Raw genomic sequence first — 20321 nt, 5'->3', positions numbered from 1 at the left:
CCAGCAACAGATTGCAAAAGCGAAATCGCAGATATCTTCCAAAACACCAAAGAAAAAAAGTCTGGCGATTCTTGGTATACTTACGGGGTGTTAGGGTACAAGGGCAGATATTTCTATTCATGACTGATGCAGTGTACTGAACAACATTACATCGGTATTTACTTGATTTGCAATATAATAGTAATATCTATTACGAGTAATACGTATTTAGGTTGGTTATCGCCGCAGTGGTAACACCGGTTCCCGTCAGATCACCGAAGTTAAGCGCTGCAGGGATTGGAAAGCACTTGTATGGGTCACCGTCCGAGTCTGCCGAGTGCTGTTGGCAAGCGGGGTGCACTCAGCCCTTGTGAGGCCAGTTGAGGAGCTACTTGATTGACAAGTAGTGCTGTCACACGAAAACTGACAACGGCCGGGAGAGCGGTGTGCTGACCACACGCCCGCCCGCCCGCCCCCCCCCCTCCCCCCATCCCACTCCCCCTTCCCTTCCATGTCCGCATACAGTGACTCCTGTTAGCTGAGGATGACACGGAAGCCCATCGGTACCGTTGGACTGTTGGAAAAGAGGAACAGAAGAGAATCGAACATTTGAGATGTGGTGCTAAAGACGAATATTGAAAATTAATTGGACTCATTGGGTAAGGTGTGAGGAGGTTCTGCACAGAATCGGAGAGGAAAGAAATATGTGGAAAACACTGACAAGGAGAAGGGACAGGATGATGGGACTTTAGTTAAGACATCAGGGAATGATTTCAATGGTACTAAAGAGAGCCCTAGAGGACAAAACCTGTAGAGGAAGACAGAGATAGGAATACATCCAGCAAACAGGTGAAGACGTAGGTTGCAAGTGCTACTCTGAGATGAAAAGGTTAAAAAAACTCAGCTACAAACTTTCAGGTTTTGAGATTACATGAGCCCTATGATCCAAGGTACGATGAACCCCTTCACTCTGATTCGGATGGTGACAACTATCAGCCTGACGATAAAAATCACAGTGAGTAGGCTTCCTACAAACGGCATATCACAGCGTACCACCAACCTTCCTCGTGAACAAGACATCAGGGAATAGACTAGAAGGCAGCCGTCCTTCTCCATCGTGTAATAAAGCGAATATTCTGATGGATTGAATCCAGATGTTGTAAAAACCTGTTAAATTCTCACTGGCATAAGGCCGAATAACATAAATATTCCCCATATATCTAAAAGAGCAAGCAGATTTCAGTGCCGTCGATTCTAGGGCGCGCTCCTCGAAAGCTTCCATAAACAGACTGTCTGTAGCAGGTAACAAATGGCTCCCCATCAAAACACTAACTGCCGGCTCATAGAATTGGTCATTGCATAAAAAGTAATTAGAAGTCAATACATGTGGAAATATTAATTCAACGCCAAACCTAACCTCAATTAACCGTACAAAATAAGACAGTGGAACGCAAATGAAGATAGAGACCACATCAAAACTTAATAAAATACCAGACGCAGTCCCTCTAGTTGACGAAAGAAATCTCAGAGTTCCTAATGTGATGTACACAACGATCTACTAGTGTGCAGAGTAGCAAGGATCGAAATATCAGTGATTGTCGAAGACGTCACCCAGATGCATTCCCGTAAGTTCTTTGGAAATTTTATACACCGAAAGAAACTCAGGTTTCGTATAAATTCCATTAATTTGCGTCAAGTTATGTCGCGAGGCAAGGGAAGCTTGATAAACATACAGGGTGTCCCAAAAAGAATGACCCAATTTTAAATAGAATTATTTATTAGGAAAAAGGGCTTAACACCAACAAATTGCATACTAAATAACTCAGAAAAGACTGACGTTTATAAAAATTCATCATAAATGTTCAATATATCCTCCATTGGCTGCACGGACGGCATCTAGCCTATAGCCGAATTCATCCCAATCTGAGCGTAAGGTGTCTTCTGTCACTGAAGCTACAGCAGCTGATATTCTAGTTTTTAGTTCATCAATGTAACGAGGTAAGGAAGGAACGTAAACACATTGCTTAACATATGCCGACACGAAGAAATCACGTGGTGTTAAGTCAGGGGACCTAGGAGGCCAAGAGTGTAAAGCCTGGTCTCGTGGTCCTGAACGACCTATCCAACGTTGAGGCACGTTGGCATTGAAGAAACTGCGCTCGTAGCGACATCTAGTGCATTTTTCTCAAACTCTAGACCATGAAGATCATATCTAGCGCTGTTTCAGTTATGTAGTGACATTTCTCTCAATATTATTACAACTTAAAATCGGGTCATTCTTTTTGGGTCACCCTGTATAGTGTTAGGGAAACGTTGGCAGTGCAGTGCAGCTAACGTCAACTCGGAACACGGGCGAGTCAGTTATTGAAGCATGTGTGACGTTAGTGTTGGTACGGCGTACTCAGGACAACGCATCGTGTGTGCTGCGGTCACACTGATGTACCAACAGTGCGCTCGGCGCGATGTTAACGAGAAATGTCGGTTTGTTGATCGTTACTAACTAAATGTATTTAAAAGTAATATTCTGAGTGTGTATTCCATAGATCGGTCCCAAATTGGTCTAGCGCGATCTTCCGTATTTACAGGGCAAGCAGAACACGAAGAATAACCAATGCTCTAGAACCGTCTGTCTGCTACCGCAATGTACCAACAGTACTCACTCACTGCTGGAGTAGTGGCTATCGTCCGTGTTTTGCTTTCAAGTTTCGTTAGACCGAATAATTTGTGACCGCCCTCTCGCTTGAGCACATAAAATTCCGCTTCAGCAAACATTTTGTTTATAACGAGACTCAGCTAGACGCTGGGCGTCTCATGAAACGGGCGATGAGCAGTAACTGTTTGAGCTGACTCCATCTAGAAATAACAAAAACTTTATTTCAAATATTGGTCGAACACTAAAAAAAATTTTCCCGACGGCTCGCAAGAGGGGCAGCAATGATGGCGCAAGAATAAGTTAGACTCCAGTGGTGGTATTGCTGTAAAGAACCATACAACCCTGTGAAGCTGTTTCAGTTCTGGATGCAAAATAATGTAGGTGAAAGTAAGAGTCTAAGGCGTGCCAAACATGGCCATCTCGTGCAGATGTACTATTCGCACTATGGTAGAGGGAACATTTCAGCTTGTTAAGTATAGACTGGGAGAATGGCGTGATTAAAGTGGGTGCCATGTACAAGGCTTAGTGTAAAGTGAACATTTTATAATCTTGCGCAGTCAAGAGAACTGGCTAAAGAGAGCAACCAACTGAACCGAACTTCTCGATTCCGTTGACGTAGAAATCCGTTCAAATGGCTCTAAGCACTATGGGACTTAACATCTAAGGTCTTAAGTCCCCTAGACTTAGAACTACTTAAACCTAACTAACCCAAGGACATCACACACATCCATTCCCGATGCAGGATTCGAACCTGCGACAGTAGCAGCAGCGCGGTTCAGGACTGAAGCGCCTAGAACCGCGCGGCCACAGAAGCTGGCGTAGGAGTCCATGACCATAAGGTTGTAACGTAGGCAGTGACTACCAGTGTTTAAAAGAAACTCAAGGAAGGTACGGTGAGGAAACACTTTCTTTAGTTTGTCGCCGCGCGGGATTAACCGAGCGGTCTTAGGCGCTGCAGTCATGGACTGTGCGGCTGGTCCCGGCGGAGGTTCGAGTCCTCCCTCGGGCATGGGTGTGTGTGTGTTTGTTCTTAGGATAATTTAGGTTAAGTAGTGTGTAAACTTAGGGACTGATGACGTAGCTGTTAAGTCCCATAAGAATTCACACACATTTGAATATTTTTTTTTTAGTTTGTCGGACAGGAAACAAACTGAGCGGTCGACTTCAAACATTCTTCTATGAGGACCGTGATGTGGAGTGTCAACATAAAATTCTGGAGTACTGCACAGTATGCGATAGGCATGATTATGCCAAGCAAGGTTGTAAGATGGAGAAAAGACCCGTTGTGATTCAGCGGATTTGTCCGAAGGTACAGCTTTGCCAACAAAGGAAAGCTGAAGAAAGTCAAATGAACGCTGTACGAGCACTGCCAAAAGCAGTCAGTCAAGTCGAAAATAAGATTTTTGTCTGCCGATCTGATGAAAAATCATAAGAAATATTATTTTTACCTGAACTGATCAAAGCCATTTATATTCTGGCATCGAAACAGTTGTAGCGAGCGAGCGAGATAGTACAGTGGCTAAATCACTAAACTCGCATCCGGCTTTTCAGATACTCTTCTCGTTATCCAATTTTGTTTCCTAAGGGTTCCTTAAGCTGCTTAACGCTAGTATCAGGCAGGTTCCTTTGAAAAAACGTGGCCAGGTTTTCCTCCCATCCACCCCAAATGCAAGCTTGTGCTCTGTCTCTTACGGTCACTCTCGACGTGACGTTAAACTCAGACTTTCCTTATTTGTAATCGAAGAAGATAGGACAATGTAACAGCAAAAGATACTGCTTGTCAAGTCACGCGATTGTGAACAGCGGAAGAGAATGACGGTGAAGCACTGGTTCGCGAGAATTTTGAGCTAACTAGATTCTTGACCATCGGAAGATGAATGCAGCATAAAAGAGCAAAAAAAAAAACTCATCCGCCGTGGGTAGTATCTCCAGCAGTATTTCCTTTTATCCGTATCAGAGCAACTTTTCCAGCCTGGAACTACATGCTTCATCGGCGGGGCGATACATTGCTTCCTCTGCCGAGGCTGCTGGCGCAAAGCCAGCACAATAAACTGCAATGGGACTGCGTTGCGGGCCGCACTCCATTCTCTACTCCGTCATATAGAGTCACATTATGGCGGCCATCCGAAGTCTAAAAATTCGGAAAGCCTACGAGGGCAAATCTGTACGCTATACATTCTCACAATCCCTATGATGGACAACAGGAACGCTTCCATATCTCTTGCATATCGCACTCTGCAAAATTATGCTCTGGGTGTGTCCTTCCTCACAACTGCCAGTTCGGATCCTTCGTCCCTCTATTCGAATCGTTTGTTAGAGACTTCAGCTGAGGCTTTAAAAAATGTTCACATGTGTGTGGAATCTTATGGGACTTAACTGCTAAGGTCATCAGTCCCTAAGCGTACACACTAATTAACCTAAATTATCCTAAGGACAAACACACACACACATGCCCGAGGGAGGACTCGAACCTCCGCCGGGACCAGCCGCTCAGTCCATGACTGCAGCGCCTGAGACCGCTCGGCTAATCCCGTGCGGCAGCTGAGGCTTTACTTTCTTCTTTGGTATATCTATCAGAATACCATAAGGTTTTTGAATACGGATTACCAACCAAACTTAATCCAAAAATTGCCTGATTTGCGAACTGTTCCGTTTCTTATGCAACATTTTGACCCTTAAACCAAATTAAAGCAAGCGATATGACTGCAAAGAAACTGAAGTTACTAGACAGTTACCACTTACTTTGTTAGGGGGCACAGCAAAATGGAAATCGAATTTAAGTAAATATAAGCAACCATGCCAGAAATCTCGTCAAGCACAAGAATGTGTAAGCAACGTTTCTTACAGTCATTTGCAGCGCAATGGGACAGTCGTCCCAGTAGGTTGCAATGTTACAAAACCTGTAAGTCAACGAATAAACACACTTTCTGTAAAACAGTACTGTGCGTTAGTTACCTGTGTCGTCATCAAACCCTGCCTCGTTTGCTGAAAACATGCACAGAAATGTGAATTACAATATTCGTAGTGATTTCTATTGTTCTTGATGTGAACTACAGTGAGGCAAGCGGTGAATTGTAGCACTTGAAATAGCCAAGTCACAACGCTCCTGAGCAAGTTATCGTGTGCCAAATGTTCAGTATAAATCGGTCTAATTTGTTTTTCTAGGAATGTCCGCGAGTAGGAGAATGACTGAAGAGTAAATATGAATTCAGACAATTGATCTAAGGAAAGCGGCCGGCCGCTGTGACCGAGCGGTTCTAGGTGCTTCAGTCCAGAACCCCGCGACTGCTTCGATCACAGGTTCGAATCCTGCCTCGAGCACGGATGTGTGTGATGTTCTTAGGTTAATTAGGTTTAAGTAGTTCTAAGTTCTAGGGGACTGATGACCTCCGATGTTTAGTTCCATAGTGCTCAGAGCCATTTGAACCATTTTTGAACCATCAGGAAAGTGAGAGAGCAGAACCATTCTCGTATTTCTTGTGATTAGCGAACACGTGGCACATAAATAATCAGAGTTTTAAAAAATCAAAGGAAATGTGTTCCATATGTAAGCCGCAAACATTTACCAAGATTCACCAACAGGGAGTGTCTTTATTACCATTCGAACGAAGTTATTGCAGACAGTTCCTGTAACGAGCCTCGGAACATAGTAGCCTCACATAGAAGCGGTGACCACATGTCAGACATATATGAAAGTTAGAGCAATTTCGCGACGCGAATCAAGCAAAGCTTAAGTGCGAAGCACATATACGTCGTGAATAATTAACAAAATCGTATTACAAATGTGTCTTTCCTGCACGCAACCACGCTACCTGTTACCACCTCACTGTATAGCAACACGACGACCCGCTGCATCCGACAGTAGGCACGTCTTCCTTCCAAAATGCGGAATTTACTGAGGTGACAAAAGTCGCGTGGTATCTTCCAATATTGTATCGCCTTTTTTTGCCCGGCGTAGTGCAGCAACTTACGTGGAATTGACTCAAAAAGACGTTGGAAGTCTTCTGTAGAAATACTGAGCCGTTTTGCCTCACAGCCGTCCATAATCGCTCAAGTGCTGTCATTATAGGGTTTGAGCACGAACTGACCTCTAGATTGTGTTCCATAAATCTTTGATGGGACTCATGTCGGGCCCTCGAATTGTCCAGAATGTTCTTCAAACCAATCGCGAACAATCGTGGCCCGGTGACATGACGCATTTCCATCCATAAAAATTCCGTAGTTGTTTGAGAACAAGAAGTACATGAATGGGTGCAGATGGTCTCCAGGTAGCCGGACATAACCATTTTACAGTCAATGATAATAATGTCATAATCTCCTAGAATCACGTAGCACAACCTCCACTCCGACTTTTGCTTTGAGCGCGCTACGTGGTTGCTACAATGCACAACATTCATTAAAGTATCTAGGAGTACTACTGGATGTCTGTCTTGCAACAGCATCGATGATTTGGTGATAAAGGCACTGGAACTTAAAAAAATTAATAAAATGGTGGTTTTAGGCAGACTTCACTGTTTCTCATGCAGCTGAAGGGGTGGAAGACCGGTACTGTACCACATGCATGGACCATGATCTACATCTCTGAATAACGAAAATTATGTTTGAACTAAGTGAAGGAAGATTCAAAGATTTCAAAAAGCTGCAAGCAAGATATTACGCCTAGCTGTAAGTGCAAGCCACCACCTCACCCTAATTTTCGTAGCTCTTTGCATAAGAATAGCCATCAGAAAGTAGCCTCGATGCAAAACACAACGCATAGCAAGCCCCCCACACCTGTCTTCTGTAGCGAGATGAGCCAAAAGCCAAGAACAGAATAGAATGCTTTGTCCACCTTTCAAAGCGACCCACCAACACAGTATAATTAAGAGCTGTGCAGGTCTGTGATTGGCCCGTACATGCTGTCGCATATGCTAGCAGGCATACCTTCGCCCGACTAGCCAAAGACTAATAAGCAATTGGTAAACTCGGATGAAGAATGCATTTCCAACAAACTTGCGACTCACGGCGCACATAAGAATGAATAACTTCACAGCTGACATTTTAAGGACGACTTTCAAAGTTTGTAATAATACCTCCTACAAACAGCACGTAGCCAGGATGGCACTCTGTCGGAATGGGCAGTATACTCACTACGTTGGCAAGGTAAATATTCAAAGCGATGTAAAAGCGCCAGGGGTGGCTGCAGTTGAGGCATCGCTACTTTTTTACAGTTTGTCACATTAGCGGGATATGAGCAATACTAGGCCCTGAATTCATAGATGTATTTCAAAAATATGAAGCGATGCTTATCCTATATTTTGTGGCACGTGAAAACTGTTCATCTAGTAGCAAAACGAGGTCTCTGCTGCCTGGAAGAAGTTTGCAAAAATATGACCTAACGAGGATTTTGATGAGTTCTGTGGTTTTACACGAAAATGAATGTGTCTTCGTTGTATTAATGTTCAGATGATTCTGGCTGCTATCTTCCAGACGCGCCCTGTCACTGTTCAGTTTTCAGTGTTAGCAGTACTTGAATGTATTGTCCGTACTCTCGCTACACAGAACCGGAAGATACAGTCAGTACATCGCACGAATACTTCATACAGTCTCATGAAGAGTATCAAGGTTACTTATAAAACGTTCTTAGATTACATGACACGACGTTATCTGAAGTTATATCCTGTTGCTGCTGCTGTTAATATGCTACGTGTCAGCATTCGCTTCAAACCCGATAATTCAGTTTATGCAGACACTCATGGATAATGAGAAATATCCAAGAACACACAGAGACCAATTTGAGGTAAGGGACCGTGGTCCGGAAACGACAGAGTCGAAAGTTATATCGATAATCGTGTCGATACCTCCGACAGTCTATCGGTGCTGTTGTTGCTAAGACTGTAGGGTAGGCAGTTTTCAGAGGTGGTAGTATGGACCAAAACAAAACAAAAATCCAGCAAATATGGGCCCTGAAGTCCGTACGTTAAGAGCTATGAGCAGTTGTTCATCTTCTCTACTATGAATCATATCTCTTCTATTGAAGTTCTCATAGATCTTAAGATATGCACTTCAGAGCCCATATTTTCTGAATATCTTTTTCTTGTTTCGATCGATACTATCACCTCTGAAAATCGCCTACCCCACAATCTTAGCAGCAGCAGCGCCGATACATTTATTCCACTGTCGGTGGTATCAAGAGAATTTACGCTTATAGCTTTTGACTCCGTCGTTTCCGGATAAGGGTCCCTTATCTCATATTGATAGATTCACCCTTCTCCATCATTCCCGAAAGTTTATAAATCATGGACTTAGCTTGTATAAGCATATGAAAATAAGGTAATATTTGACTACATCTGCTAATATCAGATCATACAGGATGGGCGCAGACTACGCATACTAACACTGTTTTGTAATTTTTTATTATCTATTTTAGACTCAGGTCACACAAATGATATGTTCACAGCTTTCGACTTATTACCATCTCATTATCAGATCATCTGTTTACTAAAATAGGGCGTGTAGTAACACACTAGGAAACTAAATGACAAATGGAACAAACTTCTATACACGACCATACATACTTGAGCACGTTACGTAACTGTTCATCGACTGGACAGACGCGAAGAGGCGATCAAATTGCAGAGGTATCTGCGCTCTGATTGTTAGGACTGAAGACCACAATTAACTACGTTATGGTGTAAAACTGGTAACTCTCAAACGGCAAAACAGTTAAAAATATACGTTTGCTAGGATCAGTGTAGATGACGCACGGCAGCAGAAGCATTCGCGAGTAGCAAACTGGTAGCTGGTTGTTACAAGAGCACGCTAAACAGCCATGACGAGACAATTGTTATATTAATCTGTTGTAACAAGCACGAGCCGCCACAAAGAGGAACTCCAACAAACGAAAAAGGCTTTATTACGGGAATCTCTTTTCCTTGATAAACTTTTTTGGCAAATTCTTCCCTCAAGGAACACAATGACAGATATGAAGGGGTTCATTTATGCGTCAGATTTTACGCACTCCTTTTCTTCCTTCAGCTATACAACTCCCTCTCTCTCTCTCTCTCTCTCTCTCTCTCTCTCTCTGGGGTCTTGTCACGGTCAGCGCCGCTCCCCCCGTCGGAGTCCTCCCTCAGGCATGGCTGTGTGTGTCGTCCTTAGCCAGTTGCTCGGCCACCACTGATCAGACGTTTTCAGTTGGTGAGAAATCTGGAGAATAAGCCGGCCAGGGCAGCAGTCGAACATTTTCTGTATCCAGAAAGGCCCGTGCAGGACCTGCAACATGCGGTCGTGCATTATCCTGCTGAAATGTAGGGTTTAGCAGGGATCGAATGAAGGGTAGAGCCACGGGTCGTAACACATCTGAAATGTAACGTCCACTGTTCAAAGCGCCGTCAATGCGAACAAGAGGTGACCGAGACGTGTTGTAAGTAGGCTGTTTACGTTTTCTTATTGGTAACGCCACGTAGCGCTCTGTATGAAAATCACTGGCTGTGCTGTGTGCAGTCTGTGGCTAGTTTGCATTGTTGTCTGCCATTGTAGTGTTGGGCAGCTGGATGTGAACAGCGGGTAGCGTTGCGCAGTTGGAGGTGAGCCGCCAGCAGTGGTGGATGTGCGGAGAGAGATGGCGGAGTTTTGAAATTTGTAACACTGGATGTCATGAACAGCTATATATATTATGACTGTTAAGGTAAATACATTGTTTGTTCTCTATTAACATCTTTCAATTGCTAACTATGCCTATCAGTAGTTAGTGCCTTCCGTAGTTTGAATCTTTTATTTAGCTGGCAGTAGTGGCGCTCGCTGTATTGCAGTAGTTCGAGTAATGAAGATTTTTGTGAGGTAAGTGATTTGTAAAAGGTATAGTTTAATGTAGGGATTTTTGATAGTCAGATTGCGTTGCGCTAAAAATATTGTGTGTCAGTTTAAACACAGTCATGTATAATTTTTCTAAGGGGACGTTTCAGTGTAACCAATGGCACCCCATACCATCAAGACGGGTGATACGCCAGTATGGCGATGACGAATACACGCTTCCAATGTGCGTTCATCGCGATGTCGCCAAACATGATTGCGACCATCATGATGCTGTAAACTGAACCTGGATTCATCCGAAAAAATGACGTTTTGCCATTCGTGCACCCAGGTTCGTCGTTGAGTACACCACCGCAGGCTCTCCTGTCTGTGATGCAGCGTCAAGGGTAACCGCAGCCATGGTCTCCGAGCCGATAGTCCATGCTGCTGCAAACGTCGTCGAACTGTTCGTGCAGATGGTTGTTGTCTTGCAAACGTCCCCATCTGTTGACTCAGGGATCGAGACGTGGCTGCACGATCCGTTACAGCCATGCGGATAAGATGCCTGTCATCTCGACTGCTAGTGATGCGAGGCCGTTGGGATCCAGCACGGCGTTCCGTATTACCCTCCTGAACCCACCGAGTCCATATTCTGCTAACAGTCATTGGATCTCGACCAACGCGAGCAGCAATGTCGCGATACGATAAACCGCAATCGCGACAGGCTACAATCCGACCTTTATCAAAGTCGGAAACGTGATGGTACGCATTTCTCCTCCATATACGAGGCATCACAACAACGTTTCATCAAGCAAACTCGGGTCAACTGCTGTTTGTGTTGTAGGTATCGCCATCGGCGCCAACCTTGTGTGAATGCTCTGAAAAGGTAATCATTTGCATATCACAGCATCTTCTTCCTGTCGGTTAAACTTCGCGTCTGTAGCACGTCATCTTCATGGTGTAGGAATTTTAATGGCCAGTAGTGTAGATTAAGTAGTCTGCAAGCTTCGGGACCGATGAGCTCAGCAGTTTGGTCCCATAAGGTCTTACCACAGATTTCCATAATTTCTCTCTCTCTCTCTCTCTCTCTCTCTCTCTCTCTCTGAGAGGATAGCATACTGCAGTGAATATTACGTGTAATATCTCATGGACAGATTTCCAACCGTTTCAGTTAAATTATGTAGGAATATTTACAAAATTTTGTATTATGTGGGTTTACATTTTCTCAGATCAAGGTAGGGAAAGATCCTGTCACGTTTCTTTCGAAAGAATTTCTAATAACGCGGGATGGAAACATGGAGTATTGTCATTTGATGTCGGCATTGCTTCAGAAGATCCAGCGACGGGTGCCGACGACTCGGTTCCAAACTTCGCGTGGCCTGGTTGAGATACCGCGTAACTGGAGAAAATTTCGCCGCGGCACGCAGTGGCCGCAGTTTCCCGGCGCAGCACCTCGTGCCCGCAACGCGAAGACGCTGCGCCATCGCATCGCATTCTGTTAATTAGTGAGCCATGTAATAGCAATTAGCGACTCGTGGCCAACGTAATTAGCGGTACTCGTTAAACCGAAGCGACTGACGAGCGCTGTTGTCGTCCTGTTCCGGACGTAATTAGTGCAGCGGCTCCGCCATCCGTAACGAGACTGGTGCATCCACAGCCATTCGTGTCCAGAATGCCAAGTGTCAAATCGCGTCAATGAAATGCATTAAGCCCCCGTCACACTGCAGCTACTTTTATTCACTTACAACCAGGCGCAGATAGCGGGTTCGATGCCGGAGGGGGGGGGGGGGGGAGTGGGTTTAGAGGGGAGTGTCATACAGTCTCTTCCACCAAACCCTCCACCACAACACCATAGCTGGCTACTACACTCCTGTTTGTCAAAATTGTAACGCTCAGTAGGAATGGCAGGAATCATTCCGAAATCGGATTATGCGTAGAAAAGTGGGACCGTAAGGAGTGATTAAAATGACAGAGAGATGGTGTACAAGTAGGCTCAGCGGCGCCCTCTTTTGTGTGGCCGTACGGTTAAGTGTTAAGCCACTCTCAATCGATGCTGAGCCGATAAAAAAATTTGAAACATGCAAGCATGTGCCGATATGTCTCGCCGACATTTGAGGAATGAAGTGGATTGCGTAAAGAGAACATTTCTATTGGACTGGTTGCGATTATGTCCATCGTCGGTCTATTCTGAAGCAGCTAAACGCGCGGTTTGTAAGTTGTGTGTTTCTCTGGTCATGCACAACTCTGGTAGACATTGTGGCGCATTCTTAAGCGGTCCATTCAACAATTTCAAAAAATATCATGTATGTGCAAAAATGCATATGGAATCCGAATGACATAAAGAAGCAGCTGAAAATTCAAGTAACTTTGTTATTGTCATGGAGGAAAAACAGATTCAAATGCTGTTTTTGATAATGATTGCATCTTAGAGTAGTCAGGTAACGAAACATTGAGGAAAAAGTTTGAAAGTGCCCCCAAAAATGCCATTAATATTTCTCATACACCCAAAATGGTTTAGATTCTGAAACAAGTTTTATGTTGTGCATTATCCTACAGTTTGTGTGTGAGTGAGAACACGATATAGCTTCTACATGAATCGATTTGAAAATCGATGTTGAAAAAAGTTATAGTGGTTCAAAAGTGCAAAATGAGGGAACTGTTATCCATCGGAAAATTTTAATGGTAGAAGAACAATTAACTGAGAGAATAAGGCTTACGACAGCAACGGCAGTACCAACAGAAAATAACGCACATGGCGGGAATGCACAAAATCTGGGAATGTAAAGACAAGTTTTGCTATAGTTATACGGTTAGCTTGTTTATGTATACAGGATGGTCAGAAACAGTCTGAAAAACTTGTAAGATATTGAAGGGTAGGTTGTGCTATGAAATAACTTTCAAGAAAAAAGTCGATACTTTGCGCCATTTCCGAATTAATTAGCATTGAAGTTAGCCAGTCAGTCCGTTTTGCGCAGATTCAGACGGCCCACCAGACACAATTAGTTGCTGGCCGGGGTCGCCAAGCGGTTCTAGGCGCTAGAATCTGGAACCGCGCGACTGCTACGGTCGCAGGTTCGAATCCTGCCTCGGACATGGATGTGTGTGATCTCCTTAGGTTGGTTAGGTTTAAGTAGTTCTAAGTTATAGGGGACTCATGACCTCAGAAGTTAAGTCCCATAGTGCTCAGAGCCATTTGAAAAAATGGTTCAAATGGCTCTGAGCACTATGGGACTCAACATCTGAGGTCATAAGTCCCCTAGAACTTAGAACTACTTAAACCTAACTAATCTAAGGACATCACACACACCCATGCCCGAGGCAGGATTCGAACCTGCGACCGTAGCAGTCCCGCGGTTCCGGACTGCAGCGCCAGAACCGCTAGCCCACCGCGGCCGGCAGCCATTTGATCCATTTTTGAAAATTAGTTTATGTGGATATGGTGTCTGTTCTTTCGGACTTGGTAAGAATGTCTTCCACTGGTAATGAGTGTGTTGGGTAGGGAAACTACGAATGTAGTGTGTGGACATATTAGGTGTCCGCCGCTCGTGGTCTCGCGGTAGCGTTCTCGCTTCCCGAGCACGGGGTCCCGGGTTCGATTCCCGGCGGGGTCAGGGATTTTCACCTGCCTCGAGATGACTGGGTGTTTGTGTTGTCCTCATCATTTCATCATCATCCAGGAAAGTGGCGAAATTGGACTGAGCAAAGATTGGGTAATTGTACGGGCGCTGATAACCACGCAGTTGAGCGCCCCACAAACCAAACATCATCATCATCATCACATATTAGGTGAGAATGTGAGTCTCGCGAGAGGCGTGCGTGAGATAGTCCTGCCGGCACGGTAGCTCAGCGTGTTCGATCAGAGGGTTTAGCTACCCTCTGTAATAAAAAAAAATAAAAAATAAAAAACTGAGTGAACGGATCAATGAACAGCCTGAGCGAGTGTCATCGCACGTCCACCACGAACAAAGTCAACGAACAGTATAGAACAAAATGAGATTTAAAAAAAAAGATGGATACAGCGTCTGCCATGTAAGCAGGAGATCCCGGGTTCGAGTCCCGGTCGGGGCACACATTTTCACCTGTCTCCGTTGATGTATGTCAACGCCCTTCAGCAGCTGAAGGTATTAATATATAATTCTAAGACACAGTTAGTGTCGATTGTTCTCTTTGCGCAGATGAAAGCGCACGAGACTGCTCAGACTTTGGCTCGAGTTCGATCCTTACTACCGTCCCACGTCCAATTTTTGTTCCAATTTTTGTTTCGCTCTCTTGTTTGCCGACCCGTCTCTCACGAGCAGCTTGAATTTGCGCGCTGGGTCGTCTAATTGTGTAAGTTCAGTGCTAATTAACTCGGAAATCAGGTAGTGTATCGAATTTTTTGCTTAACAATTAGTTCTCAACACGACCAACCCTTGAAGCACCCTTACAAGCTTCTTAGATTGTTTCTAGCCACCCTATATAACACTGACTAGATAGTAAATGTTCACGACATAGATCAACAGGAGAAAATGATGAGCACATAAAAAGTACTCAAAATATCGTAAGTAAATTTATAGGGAAATGTTTTGACTCTGACATGAAATCCTTCGGGCGCACAGGGGTATAATGGTTGAGCAGCTCCTTATAAGCCATATATTTCCGTAGTTAATGCTAAGCCACGCGTGATATGGTGTCAAGAGCAATGGCATTGGACAGTGGATGACTGGGAACCATAATTGATAGTCGTGAAACACGCTATACCGTGTGGCAGTCCTATGGAAGGCTTTGGATTTGGCGAATACCTGGAGAACGATACCTGTCATTATGTGCCTATAGTGAACGACGGAGGTGGTGGTATTACTGAATGTGGGTATTTTTCGTTGTAATGGGGTGTGGTCCTCTTATTGCCCTTAAGAAAACGCTAAGTACAGAAGGATATGATCACATTTTACAGCATTATGTACTATGTACAATAGAGGAACATATCGGAGGCAATGATAGTTTATACCAGGATAACAACATACCCTGTCATAAAGCAGCATCTATGAGGCAGTGGTTTGTTAACAGTAACATACGTGAAATGGACTGGCCTGCCTTGAGCCAAGACTTGTGCCCTCCAGACCTCACTACGCTGTATGGTTTCAGCTTTTGATGAAGGACCGGCTGCTATTCTTCCACAGATATTCAGACCACGAACTGAAAGTGTGTCCAGCAGAGTTCAAGCTTTTCTCGGATGGACAGACCCCACTTTTATATCCACTAATAGGTGTCCTGATACCTTTGTTCTGTCAGTGTAAACTGAGACTGGATTCTTTATTCTTCTTATAAAATATAGCATCAGTGCTACTGAAATTTTCTCTCCTTCTGATTTATCTCTTTTTATATTGGTTTTGTTTTGCTATGAGTCGTTCTGGGATCCGTCATTGGTCATGCAGTCTGCCTACCATACTCAAGAACTCAGCAAAAAGGAAAAAAAAAACCTATCCCAGCTATTTCACGCCTTCAAAAAATTATTCATTCATACGGAATATTATGATCAAATCCTTCCACTGAAAAGTCCTAAAATTGATCGCAGTGGGGGCAATTGTATTGCAAAGGATCACTGGCACGATGTAAACATATTAAAACATACCAGTGTGACTGAGAATATTTATGAGTTTTCAGTAATGAAGGGCAGCCTGTTCAAAGTCCTGAAGTTGAGCGAAGTAAGTTAAGTGGATCACTTTTAATTCAAAAAAATGGCTCTGAGTACTATGTGACTTAACAGCTGAGGTCATCAGTCCCCTAGAACGTAGAACTACTTAAACCTAACTAACCTAAGGACATTACACACATCCATGCCCGAGGCAGGATTCGAACCTGCGACCGTAGCGGTCGCGCGGTTCCAGACTGAGGCGCCTACCGCTCGGCCACCACTTTTAATTAATCTAGTGTATTTCGTTGATGATAATCTGAGGTCAACGATACTCGTAAAAAATATAGAATTTGTTGCAAGGATGGTACAATAATAAAAAGCTAGCTAGAAACTAAAGATCGTGGTATCTTAACTATCCACAAAAATGCTAAAAGAGGGATGAACTTGCGCGTGCAGCACCGTTTAACAGCGTATTTACAAAAAAAAAAAAAAAAAAAAAAAAAAAAAAAAAACTCTTCCCAAAGAAGATAGATATAGATATATCAAACCAGATTATACCCCCATTATTTATGATCAGCTAAAACTAGTAACAAGGAAGGTTGCGGGCGGACCTGCATATGGCGTTCCAATAGGTCTGAACGGCTCACAGATCCAATTAAAGGTGACTGTTTAACACTAAATCCCAACTCTGAATTAATATAATTGCAACACGAGCTGCGATTTAAAGGGCACGCAAGCTGCGAGTTGGTCGGAGGTAAAAGGACCGCGCTGCTGCGAAATTTCGAAACTTATTCAAGAAGTAAACCTGTCGAAGGCTGCAGACCAGCGTCTCGGCGATCGGAAACCGGACCTGCGACCTAACAGTGAAGAATCAGGCGCACAATCTGCAATCTTCCTCAAACAATTTTACGGTAACTATTTGGTAAAAGAAAAATCATGTTTGACTTACTGATAGCCTTATACGTCAGGTTCATGATGATGTGCCCATCATTTCGTTTACGGCCATAGCCATTGTGATATTTTCGTGGAAGTGAGACGCTGCGCGAAACTCGGAAAAGTGTGCAATTAAAAATAGAGCTCACTATGATTTTGCATTTGGTGCAGATTGCATAATATGTTGTTGCATATGAAATTTAGCTAACATATTGCATTTTTCTTTAGATTTGGGTAGAGGTATCTATCTGTCACCAACCTCGAGAAAATTGCTCTGATGTAATACAGTCATTCGTGAAGGCGCTGCGCTGGCGATAGGTTCAGAGTGAAATATCCAAAACACTTCTCGTATCAGATATCGAATTGAGATTTTGGCAAATGATGGCACGCAAAGAGGAAAGTATTTTACCATATCGTTATTATGTAAAACTTAATTATTTATCATGTTATTCCAAAACTACAGACTTTTTCGGTGAAAGAATGTAATTTTTAAGGGTCATTGACAGCTGGTGAAACGAGAAATGCTATGGATTTTGCAACAACGTATGCAAAGAAATTAGTACTTTCTTTGTACCAAGCATGTGCTTTTTCATAAGCTACTGACTTTTGTCCTCAGTTCCTCACTTAATAAACGTAATAATCCACTTTTTCAGAATTCTCTCGCACTTGTGTTTGCACATGTTAGTGAGGTGAGACAACGTAATCTCCATTGTGTTTTGGTGAATGACCATAATTTTGAAGTGGCAAAATTAGAGAAATGTCTAGGTTTTACATAAAATTCACCCCCCATGAAGCTACTCTGTAAGTTACAAATGGTTAACAAGCCAAGCAAAATTAAATCGCTGCATTTTCGGCGGAATTCTTTCTTGATAATGTGACTATAGATCTTCTTAAATGGCCACCTTGCAAGTGTGGGCGTGGAGCGGCCGCACTTAATATTTACAAAAAAATGTGAACGTAGGCTTGAGTTCAGAACGGTACTTTGCCCTACAGCTCACTGACCGACCCCCCACCACTGCGGCTCTCCCCACGCTTCACCATCCGACGGCGCATCTAGCGGCCACGGCATTCTGCGTGCGCTATACCACCACACTTACTCGCTACAGAACACGACGTCCTCGAGGGAGAAGACTATCACGATTACGAGACTGACGATGCAGGGTTTCTCTTTCCAGCACATTTCGCAGGGGAGAAATCCTTAAAACAGCACCCACTGTGTGTTCCTTAGCTGTCTGAAGGCTTGCACTCCGATTGCTACCTCGCCGTCCATTGGGTAAACCAAAAACAGACGGGGCATCTGCTGGATCTCCCAGAAAACGAAAAGTTCTCACGCTGTGGATGCATAAAATGGCCGAGCCGCAGACTTCAGCACGCTGCGGGGAGAGCAGATTCTTCACGCTTGCGAACACTTCCGGATCCCAACGGAACTTCCTAATTTCAAAGGGAGCGCTCTGTCATGACGATAAACAAGAGCGGTGAAAGGCATCCTGTGAGTTCTTAGAATTTCGCAGCCCTTGAAAAGCTTACGGAAAGAACCCTATGTTCCGAAGCGTCCAGCCCTCTCAGGAATGATGTCGAGTCGCCTGTGGCGTTTCGTTGTTGTTGTTGTTGTTGTTGTTGTGGTCTTCAGTCCTGAGACTGGTTTGATGCAGCTCTCCATGCTACTCTATCCTGTGCAAGCCTCTTCATCTCCCAGTACGTACTGCAACCTACATCCTTCTGAATCTGTTTAGTGTATTCACCTCTTGGTCTCCCTCCACGCTGCCCTCCAATACTAACTTGGTGATCCGTTGATGCCTCAGAACATGTCCTACCAACCGATCCCTTCTTCTAGTCAAGTTGTGCCACAAACTCTTCTCCCCAATCCTATTCAATACCTCCTCATTAGTTATGTGATCTACCCATCTAATCTTCAGCATTCTTCTGTAGCACCACATTTAGAAAGCTTCTATTCTCTTCTTGTCCAAACTATTTACCGCCCATGTTTCGCTTTCGTGCATGGCTACACTCCATATAAATACACTCCTGGAAATTGAAATAAGAACACCGTGAATTCATTGTCCCAGGAAGGGGAAACTTTATTGACACATTCCTGGGGTCAGATACATCACATGATCACACTGACAGAACTACAGGCACATAGACACAGGCAACAGAGCATGCACAATGTCGGCACTAGTACAGAGTATATCCACCTTTCGCAGCAATGCAGGCTGCTATTCTCCCATGGAGACGATCGTAGAGATGCTGGATGTAGTCCTGTGGAACGGTTTGCCATGCCATTTCCACCTGGCGCCTCAGTTGGACCAGCGTTCGTGCTGGACGTGCAGACCGCGTGAGACGACGCTTCATCCAGTCCCAAACATGCTCAATGGGGGACAGATCCGGAGATCTTGCTGGCCAGGGTAGTTGACTTACACCTTCTAGAGCACGTTGGGTGGCACGGGATACATGCGGACGTGCATTGTCCTGTTGGAACAGCAAGTTCCCTTGCCGGTCTAGGAATGGTAGAACGATGGGTTCGATGACGGTTTGGATGTACCGTGCACTATTCAGTGTCCCCTCGATGATCACCAGTGGTGTACGGCCAGTGTAGGAGATCGCTCCCCACACCATGATGCCGGGTGTTGGCCCTGTGTGCCTCGGTCGTATGCAGTCCTGATTGTGGCGCTCACCTGCACGGCGCCAAACACGCATACGACCATCATTGGCACCAAGGCAGAAGCGACTCTCATCGCTGAAGACGACACGTCTCCATTCGTCCCTCCATTCACGCCTGTCGCGACACCACTGGAGGCGGGCTGCACGATGTTGGGGCGTGAGCGGAAGACGGCCTAACGGTGTGCGGGACCGTAGCCCAGCTTCATGGAGACGGTTGCGAATGGTCCTCGCCAATACCTCAGGAGCAACAGTGTCCCTAATTTGCTGGGAAGTGGCGGTGCGGTCCCCTATGGCACTGCGTAGGATCCTACGGTCTTGGCGTGCATCCGTGCGTCGCTGCGGTCCGATCCCAGGTCGACGGGCACGTGCACCTTCCGCCGACCACTGGCGACAACATCGATGTACTGTGGAGACCTCAATTCGGCGGTACGTCCACCCGGCCTCCCGCATGCCCACTATACGCCCTCGCTCAAAGTCCGTCAACTGCACATACGGTTCACGTCCACGCTATCGTGGCATGCTACCAGTGTTAAAGACTGCGATGGAGCTCCGTATGCCACGGCAAACTGGCTGACACTGACGGTGCACAAATGCTGCGCAGCTAGCGCCATTCGACGGCCAACACCGCGGTTCCTGGTGTGTCCGCTGTGCCGTGCGTGTGATCATTGCTTGTACAGCCCTCTCGCAGTGTCCGGAGCAAGTATGGTG

The 20321-nt window shown here is 44.8% G+C and overlaps 1 protein-coding gene across 1 annotated transcript in view; it reads left to right on the top strand.

Moving 5' to 3' along the window:
* The window catches only part of LOC126175567 (serine/threonine-protein phosphatase PP1-alpha-like), a 624274-nt gene that overhangs the window by 232054 nt on the left and 371899 nt on the right, over window positions 1-20321 (top strand). The gene's annotated exons all lie outside the window — the stretch shown is intronic.

Source organism: Schistocerca cancellata, chromosome 3 (genome assembly GCF_023864275.1).
Source record: "Schistocerca cancellata isolate TAMUIC-IGC-003103 chromosome 3, iqSchCanc2.1, whole genome shotgun sequence".
Taxonomy (NCBI): domain Eukaryota; kingdom Metazoa; phylum Arthropoda; class Insecta; order Orthoptera; family Acrididae; genus Schistocerca; species Schistocerca cancellata.
Note: the sequence above shows the minus strand (reverse complement) of the source record. Positions and strands in the feature narration are given on the sequence as shown.